This window comes from Callospermophilus lateralis, unplaced genomic scaffold (assembly GCF_048772815.1).
Source record: "Callospermophilus lateralis isolate mCalLat2 unplaced genomic scaffold, mCalLat2.hap1 Scaffold_43, whole genome shotgun sequence".
Classification (NCBI taxonomy): Eukaryota; Metazoa; Chordata; class Mammalia; order Rodentia; family Sciuridae; genus Callospermophilus; species Callospermophilus lateralis.
In genome coordinates this window covers 5,969,132-5,992,143 of record NW_027514380.1, presented here as the reverse complement: position 1 = coordinate 5,992,143, position 23,012 = coordinate 5,969,132, and the positions used below count along the sequence as shown (strand labels likewise).

Here is a 23,012-nt window from a genome sequence, read left to right as displayed (position 1 = left end):
CAAAATACTATTTGGAATTTTATACAGACACCAGGATTAAATTCTAATTTAAGAACCAATTAATTTAATTTATTTTTATTTTTTTATTTTTTCAAAACAGAAAATAAATATTTTAATGTACTGTTACATTCATTTCCATTAGAATATATTTATGGAACTTACACCAATACCATTTTTAATTGGCTATTCTATTTACATGTAGTTATTTACCTCCCGGAAAGGTTAGCAATTTAGGAATAATTATTAAAATAATAATTTACTTACATATTGGTTTTCCCCAAGTGCAGGATTAAATATCAGATACTAAATTTATAACCACATTTGTCAACACTTTATATTTTACCTTCTTATACTAACATTAGGAGGAAATCCTTGATTTTACAATGTAATGTTAGAATGTGCAAGTATTAAAAGTTCATTAGAGTAAAACTGAACCTCAAGTTATTATATGTCACAATAACCAAGGTACATAATTTTACATAGTTTTGTAACTGCGATATTATTATATACATAAATGTCCTATGTAAGTCTTAATTTGGCTTAAGATATCAATTAGATAAAAAATTATTCATTAGCAAAATAAAGCTTTATTTGAGAAAGTTATCTTATTTAAGTTAAACACATTTTAGTACTGTATGTAAAGTTTTAATATTTGGTAAGGAAAATTTATTCTTATCATCCCTCCTTTTTTATTATTACAGGGAGAATCTTGCCCTGGATTATACAGTACAGTAGGTTGTAATTATTTATGTAACTTTTATCAATTAATTAAACTTAACTTTCATGATATCCTTTTATTTATCTATAAAATAAGGGCAATGAAATAATATATTACCCCTAAGATCTCTTCCAGTTCTAAAATATAATAGTAAAGAGTAAATTACATAAATTTGTACATTTGTAAAAATGTATCTCTTAAAATGATTTCAAAATAGCCTTGTAAAATATGAATTTCTATGTTGCAAAACTGTCAACCACAATTTACTTTCTTACTCAGTTCTAAAATATACTTACTTTATCAAGTCTCCTTAGAATATGTTGAAATAATGTCAAAACCAAGATGTTGTATTTGAGCATTATAAACATTGTTGGTAATGATTATATAATTTTTTGGTTAACATAGATACAGCCCTCATTATGAAATGAAATAAAGTCAGCAGAACCAATTAATTTTAAATCAAAAGGGACTTGAAATAAAAATGTTGAAAACATTCAAGCACCTTGAAGAATATGAGTTTCAGTGTTCAATTTTCATTTTAATTTTACCATTTATTTCCCCAAACCCCCCAAATCAACTCCCTACCATGTATAGCTTTTTTTGTCTCATGTGGTAATGGTGATTCATTTTTGAACCACTGGTAGTGAGGAATAGGGCTTCCAATAGCAACACACTGTAAAACCAATGTGCTGCCTAGCATTAGCTTTTGGGACTTTGGTTCAACACAAATTTGCAACCTGGATTCAGACAAGCTATCCGGACTTCCTTAAATTAAAAGAAAAAAATCTCTAGGTTAAAAATAAAGAACACATTTTTCCTATAATTAAAAAAATACATAAGTCCAAGTTCACTATTCAGTTTTCACAATCTTTAAAAACATTTGCCAAATTAAGTTTCACAAAACTGTAGTATTATCAGAAACATTAAGAGATGTTCTGAGGATAAGCAAGTGCTATGACAAGTAAGTTTAGAAAATTCTGAATTAAGCAAAGTTAACAGGCAGGTAATGGGGAGAAAATAAGCTTGAGATGCAGATGCTGTGCATGAAGGCAGAGTAATAGGTAATGGAAACTGCAGGGTAGAGGAGCTCAGCAATAGGGACCAGACTGAGAAGATTCTGTGTTATCTTAGAAGATGGCATGAACATACAAGTGTGCTTATGCAAGAAAACGAACACACACACACACCACACACACACACACACACACACGAAAGATGATTAAACCATATGGGGTCAAATCTTAGTGACTAGTGACAATGTATTAGACAAAGTATGTATGTGAGCTTTTGTTACTATTTTGACACTTCGAAGTTCTTTTAAAGTAAAAAGAGTTAAGGCAATTCATCAATCAATATTAAACTTCTTTTGTCACTTACTCCAGAAGCTTTCTGTTACTTCTGTCACATCACAAACATCCAGCTGTGACCACTGGCTGAATTCAAAGGTAAGATTATAATTAACACAACAGATATAAAAGCCTGCATCTTTTACATGCACAGTGTTAAAAATAAGTTCTGATGCATTTCCATATGGAATCTGTGAAGGAATAAGGGAAAATAAGTGTATATTCATCAAAAAGGCATCTTAAAATATATGACATAATTCATGATATAAATTTGGTAATTTTCCCCCTCCAAGTTCTGAAATATTAAAAAAAAAACAAATAATAGCATTTGGAGTTATTTAGGACTTGAGTTAATAGAAATCAAGAGCCTTTTTTAAAAAAAATAATTAAAAGGAGTGAGATGTCTTCCAAATATCTTTCTGAAACTAATAGAAAAGCTGCTCTGCTATAAAAAACAGTTCAAATGTTCAGTACTGAAAGGATTTGCAACTGCAACCTTTGTAAGTTAAGTAGCATATAACATGATAAACATCACTATGGTGTGGAGAAAACACAATTAGACCTGGCTATAACTTTCAGTGTAGACCAAATGAGCTGTGAATACATGGACACATTATTTCACCTCATCTACAAAATTCTGTAAGAGGATAATCTTCTTTAACAAACCATATCCAGCTGGGCAGAAAAGGGTTATGGAAAGCATGTAAGTTACAGGAGGGATGGCTACCCAGGGTCTCCTGAGTTCTTCTGCCTGGGCTCTGTCAGTGTAGTAACGTTTCTTTCACCTTTGCTGCTCCCAGTTCTCCTTTGCTGCTCCCAGCAATTCATCAACTCTCCACCCAACTTGGACACACTGCCAAGGGGCTTCCTCAAGTGCTGCCTCATTGTGTTACTGCAGCCCCTTGCAAGGTTATTTCAAGGAGACTGCAACTCTTCCTTTCCATACTCCAACCAACTCAACTCTCAGTACAAGAGCAAGAGAATTTCACTGAAAATGGAACTACTGGGATGAGAGGCTACTTAGCATGGCCTGACAATCCTTTTACGTTACCCTGCTAAGCCTGCTTTCCCATTAGATGATTCAGTAAACTTTCAAATCTCTTGCAATCTTACTTCTCTCAGACATTGAATACAGAGAGAAATTCTTTCCTCTTGCTGCCACTGAATCACAAACCCACCTATCAGTGCCCATGCCTATTTATAACTGCCCTCTTCCTTCCTGTTCAGATGGAAGATGCATTTTTCTAACAAAGACTGCTTGGGCTAAAGACCTGTGAAGACCCACTTGGCACCTCAGAGTTAGTGTGAAGATTGTATTAAATGAAAGACATCTGGGATTAAACAGAAGCAGAAAAAAAAACTTCTCATATGTCCCTTTTCTGGCCAAAAGAAGAAAATTCTGGGAAATGAGGCTGCCATAAATTCCCTCCTAGGGTAACTTCTGCTCCTTGGAAGGTGACCAGAGTAAACCTACTATAAATCCCCTCTCCAGTTTTATGGCTATGAAGAACAGGAAAAGACTCAGCACCACTCAAAGATTATCACAAACTTTCCTACTCCCCTTATTCTTCTAGAAATTCTTTGCTGTTTTCCACATAAGTTTCTATGCAACTTAGGTATTTAACCAGTTAGCAAGTAACTTCTTTGTAGATTCCAGCATACATATGAATAACCTCCTTCTCTTGCTATTTGCAGGTTCCCATCACTGGAGGCAGAGCAAACACTTTTCTTTTCCAACAATCCCATGCCCTCTGATTTTGCTCCTGCAATGCATCTATTTCTCCTATTTACTCTATCACTCTCCAAAACACACTCTAGTACCTTCTACCTTAAGTCAAAAAACAAACCTGTCTTGACTCCACATGCCTCCTCCAGGAAGTACTGAAGAAGTTGGCCACCTTTCTTCTTGAAATACTTTACTTTTTATTTTTCCAGGTTTCTTTACTGGTTCATCCTTTAATACTGAACTCTCAATGTTATCTATCTCACCAGATATCCAAACTGCCTAGCTGATTCACTTGGATGTATAATAGACATTTCAAATTTAACATGTCTAGTCAAATCCTTGATGTTTCTCCCTAAATCTATTGCAGTCTTCTCAACTCCTCAGCATAAATATGTACCAGATGCTCAAGTGGAAAACCTAGTCACCATCCTCTACCTTTCTTCCTTCTTCCTCATGTTCCACATCCTAGCTATCAGCTGACCAACTCTATTCAAAATACAAGCTGAAATACCCTGGGATCCATCTCTACTGCTTTACCCATCTCCATACTAGGGTTATTTCTTTTCCAGCACAGTCAGTAGATACCTGGTCTTCTTTGATGTTCTCTGTTTCCTTCAAATGTTTTTGTGTTAAAAACATAAATCCTCCCATACTACTTATCTTGCTTAAACCTTTTGTGGCTTCTCACTTTATGCTTATTTTCTTACCACATGCTTATTTTCTCCTATCTCTGAACTCAAAGAAATGATCACATTTGCTTACCATCCCCTCCCCCTGAAATGGGCAGGGACCTTGCATTTCACTGCTCCATTGTCATTCCTTCAAATGTGACCTGGCACAAAACAGGTGCTCCACAAATGCTTAAGTGGATATCTCCTAAAATAGACCGAGGAACATAAGAGTGGTCTGGTAAAACTTGACTTGTTAGAATTTTCAAATCCACTACAGGGCTGAGGATGTAGCTCAGCAGTAGAGCATTTGCTTAGCACATATGAGATTCTCGGTTTCATCCCAACAGGACACACAAAAAAGTCTTTTCTAAAATCCACTTTAGCTCTTCATATCTAAGATGTACTCCACAACCACTACATTTGCACCTTTCTCCAATCAGGAAAAACCTTAAAAATGTAGGCTTAATGCAGTAGGATTTTTCTATTACTTATCTTGCAAAAGGTGTTTATTCAAATAAAAGCAACTTTGCAATAGAAAAAAAAATGGTAAAAATACCTTTCACTACTATGTTCCAACAGCCAAGGCACATATTTAATTCTTATAACTCCTGATGGTGGGAGTTCATGTGGTGAATAACAGTAGTCAGCGTTCAAACACAGACCTGTCTAGCTCCAAAACCTACATGTAATCTTTTTACTACATTCCATAGTTGCTCTACTTTACCTATGAAGGGATGGAAATTAAAAAAAATTATATAAAACCACAAACTTTTTCTATGGTTTAAGGTGATTCCATGTAAGCAGAGATCATAATCTCATGGCTCTTTTACTTGGTTTCAGATTTGCAAATGGAGCCTTGGCATCAAGTTTTAAGGATGTTGAATTTACTGTGACGAACAGGTTGAAAAGAAAATGCATGGAGTTTCAAGGTGTAATGTTGGAGAAAAGTGGGTGAAGGAGAGGGAGTGAAACAGAAAAGCCCACAAAAGTGGATATATATGGGACAACCAGACAGAAATCCCTAGTGGAAGGGTGGCTCAAAAAATTTCAAGAAAAGATAATTCTAATATATGATTTTAAATTACTTATTGGGAGGTGCAGGCATCTAATCCTTCTCCAAGTGGAATAAATGCCCCATTCTGTGAACCTTAATTTTACTTAAGAATGGATAGGACCAGGGGTATGGCTCAGTGACAGAGTGCATGCCCAGCATGTACAAAGACCTGGGTTAAATTCCCAGGAAAAAAAGAAGGTCTATATCTTCTAAAATAAAATTGTTCTGTATAATTCTTCAAATAATAACATTGCATTAGCTTTTCATCTAGCCTTCAAAGACTTTTAGCTAAGAATTGTGGTTGAAATATAATCTGTTGTAAAGAAATCAGAAGATATGTTAAAATGTATCAGTGATGGTTCCTATTTGCTAACACTTTTGCCCTGAGTAATCCCTATTTCCCACAATTTTTATGGTGGAAAACTGATTTCATTATTGTTTACATTGTTTTGGCAATTTTGGAATTATGTTACCATAATAAATATTTTTGAATACTTCATTAATAATATTAACAATATCTATCAGACTCTTAGCCAAATTCCTAAAATTGCAGTTAGGACAAAAATATTAATTAATTTTCAATCTTTTTCTCTTCTTGAAGAAATTAAAACACTTAAAAAAATCACCTCTTTATTCATTTTGAACCATTGGTATTGTACAAAAGGATGTCCAGTTGCCCGGCAACAGTTTCACAAACTGTCCATCCAAGACTGCCTTTGATTCTGGGTTTACAGTGATCTTTAATCCTTAAGAAAAAAAAGTTGTGTAAATAAAGTCACAAAAGATGGGTTCTCCTTGTATATGTCTGAAACCCAAAAAGGAAATATTTTGAAAATAACCTGTATATTAATCTTTGTCATAAATGTGTTTATTCAAATAAAAGTAACTTGCTTCTACATTAGTTTATGAGGTTGTGGGCTGTAGGCTTTGTAGAATCTTGAGGAAAAAAACTTACCTGCAAAAGACATTGATTTAATCTACTTCCACATGACTGAAGGAGAATTACATTTCTTCAATTCTTAGACATGTTTTCCCTACATTCTAATACTTCTGAAATCAGGATGCACTTCATAGCAGATGTTTGCCAGGCAACAGTATACTGTAGTTCTCAGGGCCTGTTCATGCAAATACCTGGTCCAAAATGCTCACATGGCTGGGATTTCAACTGAATTAGGTGCACTATTAGTAAAATAAGGATTAAATTTAAATGTCTGCTGTGGGGTCTCAATGTGTCACCTAAAATTCGTGTGGTGGAAATAGTCCTCCAGACAACAGTGTTGGGAGAAGGGCCAGTGGGAGGGGATTAGATCATGTGGGCTCCATCCTCACGAATGGATTACTACACTATAAAAAGAGCTCTCAGGAGTGGGTTCACTCTCTTGCTTTTCTGCTATGTAAAGACACAATAGCCATGCTTGCCATTCTACCTTGTGTCATGTGAAGCTAAAGCAAGAAGGCCCTCATCACATATCCATGCCTTGATCTTAAACTTTCAGCCTCTAGAAATGGAAAAGTAAATTTTGTTCTTTAGAAATTACCCAGTCTGGCTGGGTGTGGTGGCACATGCCTGTAATACCAGTGTCCAGGAGGCTGAGGTAGGAGGATCACTAGTTTGAGGTCAGTCTCAGCAACTCAACAAGGCCCTAAACAACTTAGTGAGAATTTGTCTCAAAATAAAAAATAAAAAATGCTGGAGATGTGGCTCAGTGATTAAGCATCCCTGGGTTCAATCCTGGGTTAAAAAAAAGGGAAAAGTAATTTCCCAGTCTATGGCATTCTATTTAGTAGAATAAAACAGATTAAGTAAGATGATAGCATAAAAATGTCATGAAATGATCATATTATGACTTAGCACTGATATGAAACCTAAGCTTTGGGGTAATCTATTTGCAGCAATAGATAACTGACATTACAAAAACCTCCAAAGTTAGGAAGTTTTATACTTGCCAAGATTATAATCCATAAAACTTGGTTAACTTATTTTCAGGAAGAAGAAAAGATCATTAAAACTTCCTGATCCTACTTGTTTTCTCACTTATCCTGAATGTGATCTCAAAACTGTTTTTTTTCCTCTACAACCCACTAATCCAAAGTAACAAAACAAGATTACAAGTAATGAGGAGAGATAAGAAATAATAGCAATCTTAATATATCAGAGATACTAAGTTTTTATTAAAAAAACCAACTGCTTAAAAGTAAAATGTGAAACCATACCAGAAATATACCAAATAAAAACAAAACTTGAGTAAATATTTATTGCATACCTAGCACAATTGATGATCTGGAGAAATCCTAGACAGTCTTTAGCAAATTAGTACAATTTCTTAAAAAAAAAATTAAAGCTCTTGACAGGGAAAAGACTTCAGTTTCATTAATCATTTATATTGAGGATGAATGAAGTTCAGAATTTTTTTGAAATCTGTGACACATATTGGTGGGAAAGTCACAAAACTATATTTTATTTATTTATTTATTTATTTATTTATTTATTAATATTTATTTTTCAGCTTTCGGTGGACACAACATCTTTGTTTGTATGTGGTGCTGAGGATCGAACCCGGGCCGCACGCATGCCAGGTGAGCACACTACCGCTTGAGCCATGTCCCCAGCCCCAACAAAACTATATTTTAATGTCTCCACATTTATCATTTATCTACTTGGGAAGTCTTACAGCACAACTTTAAAATGTAGATATTCTGATTTTCCAGGTTTAGGTATGATAAGAAGGGGAGACAGTTGCAACAATGATGAAAAGGAAAAAAATAAATATGAAAAATATAGCTTTGATTAAACTGGCTTTAAATATGGATGGCCTCAATACCTCCAGACACAATCAGACTGCCCCACCAGTTCTTGTAGGTTTCCAATGGGAAAGGTTGCAGCCTACCATCATCTGACCAGTTACTCAGGATTAAAACTTGGAGCAGTCATCCTTGAATGCCTCCTCCTCCTTAGTCTTTCTGCACTTGCAATCTGTATGCAAGCCCTGTCCATTAAGCTTTTCCATGTCTCACCATCTTTTAGTACCTTAATCTTTTTTTTTTTTTGTACCAGGGGTTGAACCTAGGGGCTCAACCTAGGGACTCCTAACCTCTGAGACACATCCCCAGCCCTTTTTTCTATTTTATTTAGAGACAGGGTCTTGCTGAGTTCTTAGGACCTTGAGAATTTGCTAAAGCTGGCAAAAAAGTACCTCCTCCTACCTCAGCCTCCCAAAGCACTGGGATTAAAGGCATGTCCACCACACCTGGCTCAAGTGCCACAATCTTAATCCAAGCTGCTGTTAGCTATGGAGTGATAATAAGCCTGTTCACTTATTTCCTTACTTCCAACCAACAGTCCAAATATCTATTAAAACATGAATAAATTCAAAATCACTCCTGTAATTAAAACCCTCGAGTGCCCTCCCACTATACTTGGAATAAAATTCCAACTCCAACCACAGTTTACAAAGCCCCACATGAGCTTTTCTCAATCATTCAGGTCTCTTACTAAAATGTTATCAGCTTCTCTGGGAAACATCTCTAAATTAGCTACGTTTTCACCCCAAGTTCCCTATTACTTGAAATACCCTTTCTTGCTGCCTGTCTAATCTATTAAAATAAAAACTCTGTGAGAGCAAGGACCATGTTTGTCTTAATCACCAGTTTACTCCACACCTAGAGTAGCGCAGCACCTGTCAAACATAGTGGTACAGTGGGGTTCAAAATGCAGTTGTTAAGTGAATGTGCAGAATAATAAAAATTATTGTAGCAGTAATTTACTGGCTGTTTAATATGCACCAGCATTTTTATCATTACCCTCCAAAATAACTATAAAATGTAGATATGAATTATATCTATGTTGCAATAAAAAGAAGTAATTTGCAGAAGATCACACAAATTATCTCTTTTTTCCTTGTAAAAAAAGGCAGAGCCAGGATGTGAATCTGAACTTTTTCCAGTGATTGTCAATGTATTCTCCACATCTTTGCCCCAATAAGCCTTTCTTACAATGTCAGGCAAAGCAAGTCTGTACAATAATATTGCTTACAAATTTACCATGGCACGTATTCTCTGTAATTATATAAAAAGACAAGAGACAATAACTACAGAAATTAAAAGGCTTTCTTCCTAGAGAGTCTTACAATGGAATGAATAACTTTACTGGAAGATAATCAAATGGCATAGATGTTCTAAAGGCATCTTTCCTTTGTGTGGGACACAAAACTAAATGATTTCTAAAGAAGATTCCAATTCAGTTTGTAAACTGGCCCTATACCAAAAATTTTAGTACAGTCTAGTCTTTAACAACAAATAAATATATTTTGTTGTTATGTATATACACATACAGATATATGTATACATATATGTATGTGTGTGTATATATACAAATTTAAAAAAAAAAACCTATCACTTATTGCTTCAAAGACTGAGAATTTATAGGCAAAATGAGATTTGGAAACTGCCCCCAGTGAGTAGTAAATCAAAGAAGTTGCAACACCTCCCATTTAAACCACACACATTTCCTTCTTCCCACGATGCCTTGTATGACAGGGAATCATGGTCAACCCTGAACCACCCCTGTGCAGCGCCAACTAGTCAGAAGGTGCTGAACAAAGGTAAGGAAAGAATCTGGCACCATGCTATGTAGGATGTAGCAAGGTACACAACTGAAAGTTCTATTTTAAATGGTGAATGCAGTTTCCTGGCAAACAAGCAAATTTTCAGATAACATCTGCAAAGAAGTCAAGAGAAGTTACTAGATTTCCTGTAAGCCTGGGAGAATATGACTAGGTATGATGGAACTAAGGATTGTGCTTTACAAACACACACACATATTATATTAAGCAATAAAGCAAAGTTTAAAATACTGCTAGAATTACAAAAAAGGTAAATTAGGATGATTCTTGGTTTGAAAAAAGTATTCATCATAGGTTCACTTTACGTTATTTTCACTATTCATGTAAATATTGATGTAATTTACAAACACCCTTTCCAGAAACAGATCTATTGAATGTGTTTAAATACATCTACTTTCAGAGGCCATGAACCAAAAAACAAAACAAAACAAAACAAAAACAAAAACAAAAAAAAACCCATCAGCTTCCAACTAAAATGTTTTCTCAAAGTCACTCAAAATTTCTATACTATCACAGAAAACTATCAATGTACCCTACAGCATTCCAGAATAAACACCCCTCCTCTTCCTGTAAGGTAACATCTCCCCTTTTATACAACCAGTGCATGCCCACGAGTATCCTTCTTACATGTCAATTTGCATCTATGAGACTAAATCTAGTCTCCCACATCCATCCCTTGTTGTGCTGCAGGGCCTAAGACTGAACACTCCTCACCCAGAAACACATTCTTTCAGACCTCACTTAATACTCCCTTTCCATCTCTATTTTTTAATCTTATTCCTATCCACACTATCTCTGTCTTTTTTCACTTCTTGTTATTTTCTTTTTCAGGAATAATTGCCCATTTTTGGATTCATGAAACAAGCAAAGACCTTTATGAATAAGAAATAGCATTTAAACACTTTTAAACGTGGTAATAAGAAAAAAAAATTGAAATCCATGGGTCAAAGAGGCGCCTGAGGTAATAATCCATAACTAAATTTCTCAAATGACCTAGAATTTTCTAGCATTTTGAAAATGGTACTTGATTCAGCAGACCTAGTTTTTAATCTTACCTTTGTCAATAACTAACTGTGACTTTGGCCAAACAATAACTTCCAGGAGTCTCATTTTCCACATAAGTATTTGCTGGTTAAGATTAAATGTTCACACTTCACTGAGGTATGAAGATTAAATTGAAGTTCAGGTATTTTGGAAACTAAAGAATACTGTTCAGTAGTCTCTGCACTTATCTTAGAGATCATTTGACAATAAAAATTGATATAAAACATAATGAGTATGCTACAAAGAATTCAAGAATAAAAGTGATATGAAGTCAAAGAAAGGGGTGGGGGCAAATGGAAAAGATGCTCCTGAAATCATGTGCTGTGTCATAGTTATCTGATAGGTATCTTCAATGAAGCATCTTTTATATGAAGAATGAAATAAAAACAGCAATATCACAAAACCAGGGTAAGAAACTTATAATTCATCCTAATGAAACCCACATATACAATGTTAATTATCTTTAAATGTCTCACATTTCCAGCCCCTGTTCTACCAATTGCAGGTAAGTATCTTAGTTCTTTAGGTAATCATTTCATGATCTACATAAATATAACTGATATAGCTTATAAGTCTGTGCTTAAAATGTTTTCACTTAGAATAAAAGAAGCAAAAATATCTTGAATTGCATATCTAAATTTATCTACATCTTCCAAGACTATATATGCCACTATTGTTGCTTTGGGATCAGAGTCTTTGACCCTTAAATACAATAAAGATCTGAAATAAGATCTCTTGTTAAAAACAATTTTAGCACATTTGATTACCTCCTTGTCCAATTCCCAAAGGAATAAAAATAGAGAAACACTGTGAGTGCTGGAAAACAGGAATGTATACCAGCCACACTAAAACACAAAACAATTTCTCCAACATACAGTTCAAGCAAGACTGAGAGGAAGCTGGCCAACTACCTGCTGTGGAAAAGTGCAGTGAGAAAAAAAGCAGAAGGGAGGAACTTTAGTCTGGACTTCAGAAAATGTATTAGGTGCTAGAGCCTAAAGACAGCAAGAATTTCAGGATGAGTTCACACTCATCTAAGACTTTACATTAAATGGCTACTGAAGCTGGCCCCACATCACAGGGATTATTCAGTTAGAGATGGAGGAACATTCACAACTTTAGCTACTTCTGGGCTACCAAATATATAAAGGAAATTTGGCCAGTTTCTTAAAAGACATATCAAATACTACAGTTATCTCTCAGGGTTATTTTACAGTTATCTCTCAGAGTTATTTTACATTATTGTTTCATAACAACTGGAATGGAATATAGCAAACTAAAGTTCCTTCTGTCAGAATATACCTAGAATTTCCCCTCCTCCTTGCATTTGGACTTGCAAAGACCTGTTCTAAGGCTCACAGTGTCTTTGACAGAATTCATATTATTAACCCTAACCAGATCCCTATCAGAGCCCCAACATCAGAGAAAAATCATCTGACCCCTATCAGAGAAAAATCATTAGACTTTCTGTGGAATAAGGACTAATATCATCCTGTGAAATGATATTAACTACAAAATACAGAGAAAACATTAGAATATTTCTTAGTTTTTACTAAGATTCAAAAATATAATACACTGAAAAGGAAAACTAGAGATTAGATAAACTTACTTTACATATACTTATTTTTACAGTTGTACTGACTATGATGTTTGCCTCCCCTACTAAACTATGACCTTCAATAGGTAGAAACTATTATTTAATTCAGCTCTAAATTCACAATACTTGACGTCTGAGATAGCAAAGTATTGGAATACACTAAAGGTTTATTTAATGAATGAGCAAAGTCACAAATTGAGGTGATTCTATCAGAGCTTGCAATCTTCTCTTTTTAAAAATATTTTTATGTTGATGGACCTTTATTTTATTCATTCATTTAAATGAGGTGCTGAGAATCAAACCCAGTGCCTGACACATGCTAGGCAAGCACTCTACCACTGAGCCACAAACCCAACGTCAGAGCTTGCATTCTTAATATAATTATAATAGTTTTTATTTTTGATAGCCTTGAAATTAAAATTCTTCTTTATAAATCTTACATTTCTTTATTCTAATAACTATAGTGTAAATTTTAGATTATTGGGGAGCTATAGATATTAAACTAACAATAGTTTACTGCTTCCTAAAATTACTGAGCTTTATTAAATCCCCAAAATATTTCCTTTTAAATAAATAAATAATATTCAAGTAACAACTAATTTTATTGATACCATGTGGTTAATACAACAAAAACCTTCACAGAAACAGCATACAAGTGGTAATATAGAAACTGTTTTCCTATTTCCTACAAAAGAGCCCTATGGAATGATCTTGTAAAAACCTGTTTGCCACATATCAAAACAACCTGAACAGGGCATACTGACAGGAGAGTGCTCTTATTATTTGGAGAAAAGCACAAAGAGCAAAACTGTATTTTTAAAAGGAAGATTACTGATGTTTACTAGGGAGGCCCTTTACCAGTTGCTGGCTTGTCAAAAGTCAAAATATAAAATATTATTTAAAAAATTCAGGCAGATCATTACATATCAATAAATTTATAACTCAATTTCAGTAAAGCCTGGTTTCACATACAGATAACTTTAATTGGGAACCATAGATTTCAAGGTCAGTGACTGCACCACAAATTTAAGAGATATGTTTGGCCCCTGTCACTCTCTAGAAACAATTCAACACATCATTACTCCATGTCGCTCCTGCTCTTCTGATAGACAAAACACTCCACTCATTTTATAGAATTGATAACCAATGGTCAGAATGATTGAAAAAGAGAAATGAGATTCAAAAGTGTTATTGAATTCCAAGAGAAGTTTCTTAAGTTTTCAGAGGCCTTATTGTTCTACAAAGTATGAGAACTTAGTGCCCTAGACTGGTGGATTTTGATCCTCACAACTACTGCATACTCACTATTTGAGGCACTGGGCATATAAAAATTAATAAATAGTATCTTAAGAAGTTTACTGACTGGTGATGGACAGAGTTACGTACTGGGGCATCTGTATTAGCAGCTAGTTATTCCTAGTCTGCAACACTTGATATGAAGAGGCAGAGGGAAACAAAAGCCAAACATTCAAAACTGTGCATATCTCAAAGGAAGCATTTACTGGTGGCTTATTTTACCATCTACATTAGTAAATTGGGATGACTTGGGAGTCCATGTTTCTTCTCATTTGTTCATGATTTTTTGGTTATATCCCCAGCATATGTTGCTTCTGTTTTCCATCCAACAGGTTTAATTTTGTTTGGTGATACATGTGGTTCCTGGAAAGCTGACTCAACCCAATTCACTACTGGCTTTAATCCAGGCAAATCAGCACATTCCATGTCCCTGGCTACAATGACAGGTTTAGGGACAGGGAAGTATACAAAACTAATTAATGAGAGTGAATCTTTTGATCTTTCTGGGAATGTGGAAACAAAGATACATGAGACCAGGAATGGATAGCAGACATCTTAAAAGGAAGCTTATGTCAAGAGAAGAACAACAAAGAAAAAAACCAACCAGTCCCTTAGAAATAGGTTTTTCAGTCGGGACAAGCAATGTATTCCCTCTATTCTATCAGTTTGAGTTGGGGTTTCTGGTACATGTAAATCCATAGTTTACTGCTATACCTTCTGTCCCTAAATCCTTATTTAACATAACAATATATCATAACCAGGTTGGTTATATAATGAAGTGGCATACCTGAAATTTATATAAAACAGAGAGCATCAATTCCTTAGTCTATGGCCCTTCCAAGTCTAGCTGGCCACTTTGCTTTCAGTGGACACTTGGGAGCCTGTAGTACTGTTGCATCAGGCAACTCTGATACATGTCTTTCCTGACACTATTGCAATTGACTAACTCTAACTATAGCTACAGAGAGGAGGAACTGTTTCCTATTCCTCATTTGATTTTAGAAGTAAGATGCCTCACTCAATTTTGACATATTGAGGAAAAATTATTGTGGTTTATTTAATTACACTTAAAATATCATGTTGGCAAAAAAACTTAAAACTTTAAACATCTGGCAGGTGTGGGGGCACATGCCTATAATCCCAGTAGCTCTGGAGGCTGAGTCAGGAGGATTGCAAGTTCAAAGCCAGCCTCGGCGATTTAGCGAGACCCTGTCTCTAAATAAAATATAAAAAAGGGTTGGGGATGTAACTCAGTGGTTAAGCGGTCCATACCAAAATCAAAACAAAATAAAATAAACATCTGTCCTACTTCCTTTATCATCCATATACATACGTATACAAAAATAATTGTGTGAGTTCACTTTTTTGGCTAACTGTTTCAGTGTCTGTTACCTATAACAGACAATACAGTCTTATCTATAATAAGATTATTATAATCTTACCTATAAATATTTTAGCATGCATCTCCTTGGAATAGATTCCTTTTATAGAACTACAATATTATTGCATGAACTCCATAATGTCAAATATGTAGGCTACATTAAAAATTTCCCAATTGTTTCAAAAACATCTCCTATAGCCGGTTCTTTGAACTATAATCAATGTTCATGCATTTTTATTTGCTTTTTATGTCTTTTTTGGTTTCGATATAGGACAAGAAAAAATTTAATGAAATTTACCTGGTAAATGAGATGTTTTTCTCTAAGTTTTACTCCACAAACTTCTACCAGAAAACCCACCTGGGGGGCTGAGAAGGTGAAGTACTTCCATGTGTTCCATAGCCTGTAGGAAGTCACTCAATTCCGCTACCGTGCAACCTTTTTCACCCATTAGTTTTAGTAAACACAGGCTTGGGCTTCCTTCAGGATCCAACACCTTAAGAGAACACTGCTCCAGGTTCAGACAACTGAAAATGACAAATTTATTCAAGTCAACAACCTCTTTTCAGAATGATACATCTACTAAATAGCTGAACCATTCCAGGTACTATAAGGGATTAATCACAAGTTGGTGTGTGCTGAGAAACTATTTACATTATCAGTGCTAGTGTTCTTTCCTCCTCCTTCTTTAGAATTTCCTCCTCCTCTTTATTCCCTTCACTCAATTCCCAGAGTTATTAAGGCAGGAGAGTTCAAGAGAAATCTTGCAGCAGGATGTGAGAGAAATTCAACCTTGATAGTGATCGAAATTTTTGTCTTTCATTTGAAAATAAGAACTAGGAAGAACAGAAAAAAATTCTTTTTAACTTCTTCTTTGAAGATAATGAAGCACAAGATGATCCAAAATGAAGGTGCTAAAAGGTTAAATTCTGCTGTTTTATGAAAGGAATATGCCTTCATTCCATTGGGGAACTACAATATCTGAAATCATGGCACATGAGCAAATACAAATAGTGCTAGTAGGGCTCTAGAGAAAAAGAGAAGCCAATGACTCAAAAATGTCACTAGATAAAACAATTAATGTTACAAAGTTAGCAATTGGAAAAGACTTAAAACACCCAAGTCAAGCCAAGGAACAAACATGGAAATAACATCAGGACTACTAGGCTTTTTTTTTAAAATTACAACATAATGAATGAGCTTATATTTAATATAATACTTCTCAACATGGGATGTTACTCAATTAATACAAAGGTTGTTTTGCTTACACTGAATCTCTTCCAATGTCAATATAAAGGGTTCTTTTTAACTTTAAATCTTTTTCCATTTCAATATAATATATATTAAAATGCATTTTCCAAACCTTTTTCCCCCTATAGATAAATGTTTTAATTTTGGCTATTTGATATGTAAGTACAATATTAACTTGGTATATAAAGCAAACATATAATAAAAACATGGAGAAAAAGACTCCTTAAGGATTCAGGAGGCAGTGATAACTTGACAGTAGAGATCTGCCAGATTCTGGACAAGAGATTCTTCCTTCCTATTTCCTGTGCTTTGAGAATTCTGAAACTTTCAACTACTATTTACTTTATACCATCCGATGCTTTGGTATGGTATAAAGTAAATACAATTTATAGGCTGCAGTTTTCAGTACATTATTTGTTATAAAGAAAACATTTTTTTCCATGTAACAAACATCTATTTGTTCTCATTTCATGGGAAACAACTAAGAATAAGAAACCATTACCGTTCATTGGGAAGTTTACAGACTAAACTCAGGTTTATCCTCAATAACACAAAAGTTTTCAGGGCAAAGTTTGATTCAGGAGGCCCTTAAAAGTTAAATCTGTCCATTCTGCTTTTGTGCATACACACCAAGGCAAGCCAAATGCCTGTAATGCTGAGAACCACATCTAACAAGGTAGCGACTGCATCCCCGGTTTCTAGTGTTTCAACAACTAGCAGAACCAAAAGCAATGAAATGAGGACTAATAACAATTGTATTGAAACTGAGGTTACGATATTGGGATCTTGAAGGCTGAGAAATGGTACATATAAAAATCTATCTGGCTTGAAATATTCCCTTTTTGGAGCTATGGATGCTGAGGCTAAGAGAGCACATGTGACACCGCTTCTGGGAAGCAGCCATTACAAGAATCAGGATTACTAAGTTTTTAAATAATCAGAATAAGACTTTTTAAAATAAGAATACTATATGCTAAATAAACTTGTTTTATGAGAAGTTTGCCAGGATCTAATACATGAAATTAAGACATCATCTCATTAAATCTGATGCTTCAACTGTTTACATTGATATAGAAACACTCTGACTTTTCTTTCCCACTCTGACTTTTCTGTCCTGCTGGACAGCTCTGAATGGACTTTTCTTGTGGTTTATTGATTTATATTCTTAAGTAGATTCTTATCTAATTTGAGGAAAGATATAGAGGCAAAGAGAAAAGCAAGATTCTGAATATTCTGCATGGGTACTGGCTTTCAGCTAAGGTGATGCATGAAACATACTCAAATTTTATCTTTCCTTCCTTAGTTATATTCCTGCTTCCTGAGTCCTAATTCAGAATTTTTGAATTACATTTAAAAATTTCTTTATTACTAAAACAAATGGGCTTTGCTTTTTATAAAATCAAATGGAACATATTATAATGGCATTTTTGGGGGTATAAACCACAGAATTGCTTTTAGGTCCTTCTGCTTCTTCTCTTGGTACATTTACACTCTGGAATCTTCATTTATTAATTCAATTTATCTATCTATCTATTTAAGTAATTAGTTTTAATTTATCAGCATCAAAATTATGCCAGAACCACTTATTTATTAATCACCCAAAATAGGTAAATTTTTTTCTAGGTATTGAGGATAGATCAACAAATAATATTTGCTACCCTCCTGAATTTTTCACTTTAGAGGAGGATAGATAACACAAAAACCTCTCTCTCTTTTTGTTACCGGGGACTGAACCTAGGGGCACTGAACTATTGAGTCACATCTCCTGTCCCCGCTGCCTTTTTTTTTTGAGTTAGAGTCTTGCTATGTTGCTTAGGGCCTTGTAAACTTGCTGAGGCTGGTTTAGAACTCTCGATCCTCTGGCCTCAATCTCCTGAGTTGCTGGGATTACACGTGTGCACTGCCATTCCCGGCACATCTCCTGATATATATCCATCTATCTAGTGTTTTGGAGAAAACTAAAGCAAAGCAAGGGGACGAGAAATACTGGAACAGATGTATGGGGTAATTCCAAATCTTATAATCCATAAAGTACTTATCCAGAGGATGGCTTTTAAGCAAACACTTGAAAAGTGGACAAGCAAATCATGCAGTTATTTGTGGAGACCACCTCATTCTGAATAAGCAGCAGGTACAAAGACGCTACTATATTCAGGGGGTATGACTAAAGTGGTGGTGGTGGAGAGAGATTGATTAACTGTAGGATGTAAGGTTCAAGCGTTAACTAGTATCTAAATAGCATTTTTACACTGAGATGGAAAAGCAACTAGACGGTTTTGAAGAGAGGATAGACAAAATACGATTTAATGTTTTTAAAGAATCTTCTATGCTGAGAACAGACCAGAAATAGGGGAAAAGCAAAAGGAGAAAGAAGTTGAGTGGCTATTGGAATAATCCAGGTGAGAAATAATGGTAGCTTGGCCCAGTATGGTAGATGTGGAAGTTGGATTCCAGATATATACGGAGGATTTGAAGATAAAAATAATATATCTAGAAGCAGAATCAGAGAATGACTGATATTTTTTTGGCCTAGCAACTGGAAGGATAAAGTTGTCATTTATAGAGATGCAGAAAACTGAGAAAAAAGTTTGTGGGAGGGGACATGTTAAGATCAGACATGTTACATTTAAGATATCTAAAAGACAATCAAGAAGAGATGACAAATAGACATCTACACACACCCGGGGTTTCAAAGCAGATATATTGGGAGTAATCAACTTAATGATATATAAAGTCATATGACTGAAGAATACATCAGGAGACTAGGTTAACAAACAAAATAGAGAGATAAAAAGCCTGAGCTCTAACCTACGATAAATTCAGAGACAGGAGATGGAGAGGAGGGAATCTTTGGCTAGAACTTTTACACATATTTACACATATTCTCATTCCTGTTATAAGCTGAGTGAAGGCAGGGTTTCTGTAGCTAATGGAGCACCTTTTACATGCATGTATGCAATGACTGATGGTTTTTCCTTGGTGCGTGTTCCACAGTCCCATTTTTTAGCCTCATTTCTTAGCTTCTGACTGAGCAGAATTTAGGCATTTTAGAGCTCCCTCCCCACAAATCTTTGCCCATCCCTGAAGCTTATAATTTACACTATGGGCAAGACACTCAGATTCTGTGCCTATATACAGCAGTGTCCAATATTAGATCAGTTTGGAATTTAACCACGGTTGGTTTTCATGTAGGGCATTCATGGTTGTGGCAAACTAAACCATAAGTAAGCAATCATGCTGAGTCATCAACAACCGTGTGAAAATATTTACAAGTGTTCCTAATTCCTGCTGGACAGTTCTGAATGGACTTTTCTTGTGGTTTATTGATTTATATTCTTAAGTAAATTCTTATCTAATTTGAGGAAAGATATAGAGTCAGGAAAAAAGTAAAGAGAGAAGAAACAACTTTCAAGATATTTGGGCGGTGAATCTAATTAACTCTGAGGAAAACTCTTCACATTCTTTTGTGACTCTGTTCACTTGAATCAGACTCTCACTACAAGTCTTGTTTAACACTAGAGAAAAAGACTTTTAGGACCTTCAGATGCTCTTCTCCCATCATGGTATGAAACCACTTTAACATAAGCTTTTTTGGTCTTAAATGGACTAAGAATCACCAGCTATCCCAGACCCTTGCCTATCACTCTCCAGACCCAAGTTTCCCCTGCTAACTTTTATAATGGCAGCTTAACTCTTCTGATCTCAATAGACACAACCTTAAACATCCCAAATTCTCCAACTCTCCCCACCTCAACTAACCTACATGGAACTAATCTTCATCATCCTGGAAGACTGGTGTAACTCACCTGTCTTGTCAGGCTTCCCACCCAGAATTCCCAGATTTCACAAATGCATGCCCTTCCATGCTTGTCACCTCTTACTAGGGGATGGCCCTCCTCTCTATATTACTCCACAGAAAAGTGGCCACAATGCTTTCACCAAACTCCCAAAGCTAATAGCATTTTGCAGCCTCTAGTGACTGAAGGCTTGGGAGGAAAATACAACACCCAGGATCAAATATCCACTCTTTGAGATCCCAGCAGCCACACGTTTTGCTGGCAAAGTCTTACTGACTTTCTTCCTTTATCACCAAGTGGTAGTACTCTCCAAGAAGCCCAGATTCTTTCCTAACTAGGTTCTTGATTAATGCCAGAACAACACAAAGATCTGCCTCCAAAGACAGTTTGGTTGTGTGTGTGTTGGCAGGGAGGGTACTGGGGATTGTACTCTCAGCTCTACCACTCAGCTACATCCCCAGCCCATACCCCGCTTTTTTTGATTTTGTAAACTTTGAGACAGGTCTCACCAAGTTGCTGAGGCTGGTCTAGACTTGTGATCCTCCTGTCTTAGCCTCCCAAGTCACATGTAACACCACTCCCAAGGTGACAATTTTTTACATTATGATGAATCTAGAAATTCAGAAATCTGAGGACTTAGACTAATAGTATTTTGCATTTTCTTTGTACAGCTAAAAGCCTAATGTGTTTTTCCTAGAATAGAAAAAAACTTGCACCCTATATCTGCTTGACTTTCTTAGCTTACATTTCTTACCTCATTTCTGCATGGGAAATAATCCCAAATTATCATTAAGTTTTGCTTCGATCTTAACTTTGCAACTCAGGGTTGTTGGGAGGGTTAAAGTAGATAATACATGTAAATACTTAGTACATTGTTTGGTACTCTGTACTCAATAAAAAATAAAACCCATTTTTAGTATTACATTCAACATGGCAATTAATGTTACTGTGAATGTCTCAAAATTCTAGTCTATTGCTAGATAAACCCTCATAAAGAGGAATAAAATATTTAACTTTTAATCTTCTGGAACTTTTAGCTAATAGCAGGCCTCAATAGTTTAAATGAATGACTCTCAATTCAACAAGCACTTATTGTCAAAGACACGATCTATGTGTAACAGTATTACGAGGTGACTTTGTATAAAGATATGTACAAATAATGGTAGAACAATATGAAGTTTGGTCACTTGAGAAGTTTAAAAAACTGCTAAGGAATTCAAAGGCAGGCCAAAGTCATAACAATGGCATAGAGTCGTGGTTAAAAGTATGGTCTCAGAAGCCCTGTTGCAGTTCCTGGACCCTTTCAGGAGGTTCATAGGTGAAAATGTTTTTTTTTTTTCATAATAATATTAAGATTTTATTAAACTTTTTCATTCATTCTCATAGGAGTGTACACCAAAGTTTCCACTGTTGTTATCAGCCAATTTCAACAGACTGAATACAAAGAAACATAAAGAACCCAGTTTTTGTGATTGAATCAAGACATTAGAGATTTTCAAAATGTAAATCAATGCTACTTTGCTAATTATGTTTAAAAATTTTGAACAAGTTTGCTTTTTTTACAAAAATGTTGTTAACCATTGTAATAGGTTCTTTTAAAATAAATCAACGTCTTGGAAATTTCTTGCTTTTACTTTCAAATGTGGTAAATGTCAATATATATAATATATATGTAATACAATAACCTGCATAAAAGCTCTCTGGGACATATATGTATGTGTGTGTGTATGTATGTGTGTGTGTGTGTGTGTGTGTGTATATATATATATATATATATATATATAATATTTTACACACACACACACACACACACACACACACACACACGGGGGGGGGGGGTGGAGGTGCTAGGATCCCAACCGAGGGCTTCATTCATTCTAGGATAATTCTTAGGAGTTTAAAGGAGTCCTGAGACCAAAAACTTCAAATATCATTAATAGCATGGACCCTTTCCTTATCAGGAAGTTTCACTTATCAAGTTTACGCTCATGACGAAGTCAAGAAGAAAACCTGGTAACTTGATTTGATGGAGGAAGATGGTGAGTTTAGATTCAATTTCCCTCTTTCCTTTTCTCTGCACAAAAATCTTCAGAAATCCCTGCACTCCAGTCCTTGGCTTCACTCCCTCTTCACTGCACACCTGCCTCCTGACATTCCTTGGCCCCTCAAGGGCAGGGTCCACATAACTTTCTTCTGCATTTTAAATTCTCTGGAATTACACTCTGGAGAGAATTTCATTCTCTCAATATCTTCCCGGGTCAACCTCGACTTGTGGCTTTCAGCTCCAGGGTCAGAGGGCAGGAAGAGGGTGCAGCGGCCGCCGGGCCACTTCAGCCTCTCCCCCTCCCCAACGGGATCCCACCCCGCACCCCTCGCATTCCCAGGACTTTGGGGTTCCGGGTCTCGGAGACTCTGGGGAGGCTCTCGGTAGCTGTCCCCACCTGCGCTCTCTCCTCACCCCGGCGACGCGCTCCATCCCTCCGCCCCAGGCCACACACCCGCCTGGGCTCA

The 23,012-nt window shown here is 35.6% G+C and overlaps 2 pseudogenes; both read right to left on the bottom strand.

Moving 5' to 3' along the window:
- LOC143389069 (mucosa-associated lymphoid tissue lymphoma translocation protein 1-like) overlaps positions 1 to 23,012 on the bottom strand; it is a 105,545-nt pseudogene that overhangs the window by 82,305 nt on the left and 228 nt on the right.
- LOC143389031 (small integral membrane protein 30-like) lies at positions 17,300 to 22,977 on the bottom strand (annotated as a pseudogene).